We start from the raw sequence: 7,843 nt of genomic DNA on the forward strand, positions 1-7,843 counted from the left end.
CATCCAGAGGAAAGTGGCCAACTTGCTCAGATGCTTTGGAGAGTTCAGGAGATCATTGCGGGGAGGAAGCCAGCAGCCAGATGGGCTGGGGAGCGTCTCCCACCCCACATAGCTAAAAATAATAACCAACTGCTATCATTTAATGAGAAGTCCTGTGAGCTGGGCTCTGTGTTTCCCATGGCTTAGTTCATCTCGGGAAACACCCAGAGAAGAAGGTACCTTTATTGCTCCCATTTTACTGGTGAGATGATGGACAGCTTGGCCTCAAGTCATACCCCTGGGAAGTGGCAGAGCTGAGCTCTAGACTATGGGCTGCTGTCCACTGTCTGGACCAAGTCTTTTGCCTGGACCCCGGTGAAAGACGAGATTTCTTCTGTCCGCAGAGCTTCAGGGGCATTGTCCTTTGTGTAGGAACAGGAATCTCTTAAACTGGGAGTCTGTGTACTGGTTGGGGTGTAATGGCTCCATGTGCTTCTAGAACTTAGAGAAAAGCATTCACAAGGCCTGTGATCACTATCCTTTGGAAGGATGTGTGGACACTCTCCCATGAATTTAGGTCATGCAGCAAACCTTATAATGTCTTCTCTATGAGCTCGTCTAACTTAGATTTTTATTCAGATACCCATGATCCAAATGTGATGGCCATCAACACCAGAGAGGCAACCATGGGTTCTTCCTGGCTGGAGCTACATTTGGTTTTCCTTAATGAACATCTGTCACCAGCACAGCCTTGTAGGGTTGTCCCCATTTGATGGGTGAGAATCAGACCCAGAGTTGTTCAACTAACTTCCCAGCCAGGATTGAGGCCCAGATCTGCCCATCTCCTCCTCCATTACAGGAAGCCCGCTCAACTCCGTGAAGCACTGGCACCGCCATCCAGGGTTCAGAAATCTCTTCTTGCTCTGCTTCTTGGGTGATTTGGGGGTGCCTCTGGTCTTGGTCATAGTGGAATTTGACCTCTTCCAGGGTCAGAAGCCAGAGAACAAGGCTTCTTCAGGTCTGCCCTATTTAGCTCAGCCCATCCCCAGAGAGGACAGACGACAATGGCTCTTCCTCTCCCCAGTGTGTTTGCTCCCACTTCTGGACATTTTAAACCTTAGTGTTTAGACCTAAGAACTCCAGAACTCTATCATCCTCCCAGGCAGAGCACCACAGAAATTTTTGAACAGGCTGGAGTCTACAGATTGGCAACTTGGGGTACATTCTGCTCACAGCCTGAGTTTTATTTGGTGGGTAGAAGGTCAGCCTAAGAGTATTTTAATTTCCTTTCAATTGCTAGGTGACATTTGCAAATCAGAACATTTTACATAGAAATCTAAATTCCCAGCTTCTCTTGAAAACATTTTAGTAACATGGGGCTCACATTCTTGCTCGGCACCAACTAGATGAGGGGCTATTGCTCCCATTTTTAGAGGAAACTCAAGCTCCCGAGTCCATAGTCCTTACCACTTTCTACTGCTGACACCTTTTTGCTTGACAGATGTTCATTATCTGCTGGGTTCTAGCGTGGAGAGAGAGAAAGAAACAAGAGGGAGCCCTGTTTGTTTGTTATGATGCAGAAACAATGTGGATGTTGAAGAATTGGAATCGATTTTGGATGGTCACATAACTGGGTTCAATGTCTGATTCCTTTGAGCATCCAAACATGCACATTCCCCAGGACTAAACCAGGCCTTTGATGGGAAGACACAGGCCACCCCTTTCTAAGCTTCAATGTTCCAGAATGTTCAAGTCTCTTTCAAACCCAGGAGGGACATCCCTCCCTCTTGCTGGAACCCACACAGAGTCTTATAGAAAAGAGAGCGACTGAATTTCACTGCGACTTCTCATACATTTTTTTTTTTTTGACTGATCCAAAGCACAATTTCAACTCATTAGCTTTGGCGGTGTGCACTGGTATTTAGGGAAATCAGGTCGCAGGAAATCGCATGTGTAGATAGGCACAGATATATTTATATTTGAAATTCATTAGGGTTCCCTAAATGCAAAAGCCATGCTGCTGTCACAGAGAAACAGCATGGCAGAATATTCGGCAGCCGGGATTTTAAATAAAACATGCTTTTCTTCATAATTAATATAACAAGGTTTTCTGGCTTAGGACCTGGCAAGGATCCCAGGAAAAATAAAGGGGTGGGGTTGAGGGGTTGGTGTGATGTGCCTCTGACCCAACCAACATATCCCAGAAACAGCTTATGCTTAGGGAACCCTCCTCAGTCATGCCTACAAGAGAGAAAGAAAGAAAGAAGGAAGGAAGGAAGGAAGAGTAAGAAAGAGAGGGAGGGAGGAAGGAAGGAAGGAAGGGGAAAGAAAAAGAAAAAGAAGGGAAGAAAGAAACTCAAACTCATTGACAACAGTGGCTAATAATCATAATCATAGTGGCAACCATTTATTAAGTTTATTAAGTCTCTACCGTGTATCAGCTATCATGTGCCTACTGCTTATGATCTCATTAAAGTTTCCCAATAGCCCCACAAGTTAGGGACCATGTCACCCTCATTGGACAAATAAGAAACTAAGCTATAGAAAAGTTCAATGATCTGCTGTAGACGGCAGCCTGGGGCTGGGCAGGGGGCAGGGCGCAGTTACAAGAGTCTGGATTCAAACCCAAGTCTGCCCAATCCCAGTTCCAAGCTCACGACCCCTGCGCTAGAGGCTGGCCATGTCAGGTGCTACCCAAGGACAAAGGAGAAGGTTCAGTGTGGTGTGGAAGGCGTCAAAAGAGGCAGTGGTCTCAGACTCCAGCTTCCAGCAGGCAACAAACTTACTCCCACCTGGAGGCAACTTCCACAGTCCCTAAAGTTTTTCTTTCTAACCCCAGAAGCATTAAGGTTTGCCAGATGGCTAACCAATCAGTTCAGTGTTTTCAAACTTTACTCATGAATGAAATCTTGTTAAAGCCCAAGCCAGTTTCTTAATATGTTCCTTACACATACTTATCTTTTCTCTATCTCGATAGATTTATTTTTAGAGGAAATTGTCACTACTATAAATGGAAAAACAAAAATCACAGAAAATGATGTCATTGAATTCTTACTGGCTACACTTGTCACATGGATGGTGAGAGCCTCAAGCCTGCTTTCTCCTTGTGGGAAGGGGGGACTAGCACGGCGGGGAGAGGGTAGAGACTTATCAGCTCCAGCGAGTTTCTCTTTGGGATGGCTTTCGAAGGGTTGACAGTAGAATTGGGAAGGGAGTGACCGCCTCCTGCTGTGTTGGCTGCCACACCCTGGCCAAGCACCGCCCACATCATCAGCCTGGGGATCCCTGGGTCCCTCCTAGAAGACACAGCTTCAGGGTTGGACTGGGTTCCCATCAGTGGGAAGCTCCTTTTCTGAGCCCCTGAGCTATTTGCTGAGGCCAACTGGCCCAGGTTAACTTGAGGGGTTATGCTCCTATGGCTGGCCTCAGACCCATCCTACTCTTTTGTTTTATTTGTTCATTTGCCTTTCCAAGGGCCTTCCAACTGCATATCACATCTAGAAAGGAGTGTTTTTATGCAATCTCCCCATCCCGAATGACCTTACTCTCTAACCTTCAATCCTCCCCAGTTCCTTGAAACTACACTCCCAGGGAGCCACCGCATCCCCTTGAATAAAACATCAGGGCAAGGAAATTTTTAGTTTTACAATTGGGGAAACTGAGGCACAGAGGGATCCAACGCCTTGCATAGGAGCAAATATCAGCCCCCCCCCGTCTCCTTGGCCAGGATCTTCATGCCTAAGGCAGATACAATCAAAGTGAGGCTGAGGGTAAAGTCACCTGGGTACTGGTCTGAAATTCATGTTCTAGGCTTACTCCAGACCCAGAGACATAAGATGCCTGCAGATCGGGCCCTGGAATCTGAATTTTCATCCAGCTCTCCAGCCAAGAATGACAACTGCCCTGGAACTCCTCCCTCCACCCCACCCCCTCTCTGCTTGTCACATGAAGCTACAGTCAGTCCAGCCCCTTCTTACCAGGGTGGGGGGCTCGGGGGGGCTCTACAGCTCTGAGCTTGAAAGCAGAGAAGCTGTACAGAGCGCCTCCGAGCCAGGCACAGGAGACTGACTTCAGAAAAAGGCCGTCAGGTCTTGAGTCCCTCCCCTGCCTCAGTCAGCTCAGGTCCTTAAAGGAATACTTCACACTCCAACACCCAAGGCCTTAGCTTCGTCCTCCTTACAAGAAGGCTCTAGACCCGCTCCTCTCCACAGTGCTCGCTTGCTGGTCACTATGGTCCGGCTTCGCCCAGGCTCCCAAGAAGGAAACCACCCACCCACACAACTACACAGGGCTTTCTTCTTTGGCCTCCCTATTTTCCCTCCGTCTTAGAGCCTTGCCTCCTTGCCGGCGGCTTCCGATTCAAGTCGTGTTTCTCAACACACGAAGGGATAAACCAAATGGATATACAAGGGATCCGACTCTGCCTTTGAAGGAATGAAATTTGGATATACGCTACCAACACGAACCTCGAGAACTTTGTGCCTCGTGAAACAAATCCAGTCACAAGGACAGACACTGGGATTCCACACATATGCAGTACCTAGAGTAGGCAAATCTAGAGACAGAAAAGACAGCACAGGTGGGGGGCAGGCAGGGAGGAAAGCGTTGTTGTCTAATGACTACAGACTTTCTGCTGGGGATGATGAGAAAGTTTGGGGTAAAGAGAGCAGGGACCGTTAGGCACAACAGAAATGTGGCTAATGTTTCTGAATAGCCCACTTACAAACGGTTCAAGTTAAAAAGTACTGGGTTATGCGTATTTTATTCCTTTTTTTGGGGGGGGGAGGTGTAAGTGACTTTGCACAACTGTTAATTTCATCACTTCGCTTGTCTGAAGCAGGAGTCCCAGTGTGGGGAAGGTATGGGGCAATAGTTGGGACGGTGACCGGAATCCTAACAACCTCTGTCCTCTGTCACTGCTACCTCTCACCCTGACCTTGAGCTCTTTGTCCAACAGTGAGGACTGGCCTGCTGAACTGCACACTCCTGTCTCTGGCTCACTTTCCAGTCCCAAGGCTGTGGCTTCACCTGGCCACAGGGCAGACTTCTCTCCCACACAGCTGCCCCCGGGACAAATGCAATTCTTCCTCATTGATCTACCACCAGGTCATGGTAGAACATCCAAGGAGGAAGGGATGGTGGGATCAGGGTCCCCATTTTTTACCTACCCGGGGAAAGGTTTTTCTGTTGTTTGTTCACACCAAGGCAAGCTTCTGGCCCCAAGGGACAGGTCTCGCGCCCCATCTCCCATCTTCTGCTTTCCAAGCTTGGAATTCATCGACTCAGGGTTTTGGCTTCTGCCTTTTGGTTTGTTTTCTAGAAGATCTAGAGTTCTGAAAGGTAGGGGGAGAACCAGAATTGAAATAGTCTAGAAAAAGATTAAACTAGATTAGAGAGGACAAAGCAGATTAGACTTCAATGCTCCTCACCCCCAAGGAGACTACACCGTAAATCAGTTAAGACTCAGAGACAATATCTTTCTCTCTGCCCTCTTTATCTTTCCCACTAACCAACCTTAGCCTAGAAGACACTAGAAGCTGCTATTTTAGCCCTTTTGAGACGAGGAATACAAGTGGTGGAAGAAGCTGGCCGTGGCTAGCAGGCCCCCCTATCTGGGTGGAGATGTGCTTTGAGATGCATTGGCCACAGTGGACCGGCGAGGCTGGAGCTGACTTTTGTACCTTCAGCAGCTGTCACTGGTGCCCGCTGGCCCTCTCTGTGTCCTGCCAGGCCTGGGCTAGTCTGAACAGGCCTTTTCTGGGACAGGACAGGGGTCTGATCTCATCACCCAGTTCCATGCCCTGCCTCTCTCAGAATTAGGTAGCTCTTCTGTGTCCTTCTTCATTCTTCCTTCCCAGCAAATGCTTGCCATGGCGCCCTCATCCCCCGTCGTAATGGAGATTAAGACCGAGGCCCCTGACGGCTGGCCGGCCCCATTCTATCCTGGCTGCACAGTGGGCCAGCGAGCTCCTCTGGGCAGCTTAATCTCTGCCCATCTGTTTGCTCGCCTCTAAAATGGGCATAATTATAGAACCTCAGTGACCAAGGATTGTGTACAGCAATGAGACCAAACGCACATCCACCACTTGGCACACGGTCAGCTGTCAGCCCATGTCGACTGAGACGACAGTTGTCTCCTCTTTCTTCTTAATCCTTTTGCTTTAGGGGTCTTCCTCCTTGGATTTCCAGTCCCAGGATTAGAAGCTGTTTCATTTCCCCATCACCGTGGAAAAATGGAATGCCACAATGGGATGAAAAGAGGCAAATATTGTGTCCACCCAGTCCCCTGGCCCCGCCACCCAGGTTAGTTTCAGGATCCAGACGTCCGGCGTAAACAATGACCACTGGCCTGGCCTTTCCTACCTGGAGCCCCAGTTACCCTCCTGTGCCAGGGCACCCCGTTTCTGCATTTCACTGTGGCCTCTGCTGGAGGACCCAGTGATTCACAAAACGAGTGGGCCGGTTTCGGATCCCTGGCACCCCCTGACACACAGCCGAGGCTGCACAGCTAAACAGCAGCAGCTTCCGACTCTGCGGGACCCAGTGGGATCCTCAGGGCCCCCAGCCCGGAAAGGTCCAGCTTTCTTTTTGTTCGGGAACCCTCGGAGCGCGCGCACCTGCTCCTGGAAAGGGCACGTCTGCCACCTGCTGGCTGTGGGCGGCGCAGCACCTGGCCAGCCCTCCTGGTCCAGGTCAGAGCCGCGATCTGGGGCTCTGGCCCAGGCACAGGTGTCAGAGGGCCTTGTCCGCACTGGGCGCAGAGAAAATCTGTTCCTCCAAGTCCTCCCATCTGTCCTGCCCATTTCTCAGGGCCGACAGTGAACAGGCATGGGAGATATATATTATATGGGAGAATTCAAGTGGTACCGCCTCTGGGCTGGGCAAATAATGGGTAGACAAGCCCCGGATAAGCTCCATGGAGGGAAGCTGAGGTGGGGTAAGGGACAGGATCAAGGCAGAATTGGCAGGAGGGGTAACGTTGGCATCTGGGGCTGTCTCATACCCCTCTTTTGGCACCACCCTGCCCCTCAAGCCTGGAGGGGTCAGCATCAGATGCTCCCCGTTCAAGACCCCAAGACCAGGGGTCTGGGAATACCCCCTGAGACCCGAACTCAGCCTTCCTCTGTCAGGCTCCCCATTCGGAACCCCCTTCCCAAACAAAATGCCCAGCCTTTGTCTCATTCTTTGCAGAAACCAAGCCAGGTGGCCGCGAGGCAATTAAACAGGGACAGGCATCGTCCAGAGAGCAAACGTCCTCAGCGCTCTGCATCTACCGCCCTCCTCAGCTGTGTGTGGTAGATGTTGTTCAGTCTGCAGAGGGTAGAAGGAACAACACACTGAGCGTGACTATAGATATATTCACAATGCCATTATCATTCTCGAGAAGTTCCACATTGATACACTAATATTCTTTAATAGGAGTTTATATTTGGGTTTCCTGGTTGCCCCAATAATGTCTTTTATAGCGTTTTTCTTTTTTAAATCAAGGATCACTCCCTGCATTTGGTTGTCAGGTCTCTTTAGTCTCATTTAAAAAAACAAAAACAAAAACAGCCTTCCCATCTTCTTAGTCTTTCATGACACACACTGACATTTTTGTAGGGTCGAGGCTGGTTGTTTTGTTGAAATGGCCACTGTCTGCACCTGTCATATTCCTCATGGACAGACACAAGATAAGCATTTTTGTCAAGAATCCCACATGTTGATGTTGTATGCTCGGTACCGCCCATCAGGGCGCATTCTTTTTTCCTGTCTTTTCTAATTTATTGTCCATCTGCCTAATTCCCAAAATGGTTAAAGAGGCTGACAGTAAAACAGAAAATCAAAACTACCACTGTGGGGAGAAGAAGGTTGATGTGGGTAC

Source organism: Neovison vison, chromosome 2 (genome assembly GCF_020171115.1).
Source record: "Neovison vison isolate M4711 chromosome 2, ASM_NN_V1, whole genome shotgun sequence".
NCBI lineage: Eukaryota > Metazoa > Chordata > Mammalia > Carnivora > Mustelidae > Neogale > Neogale vison.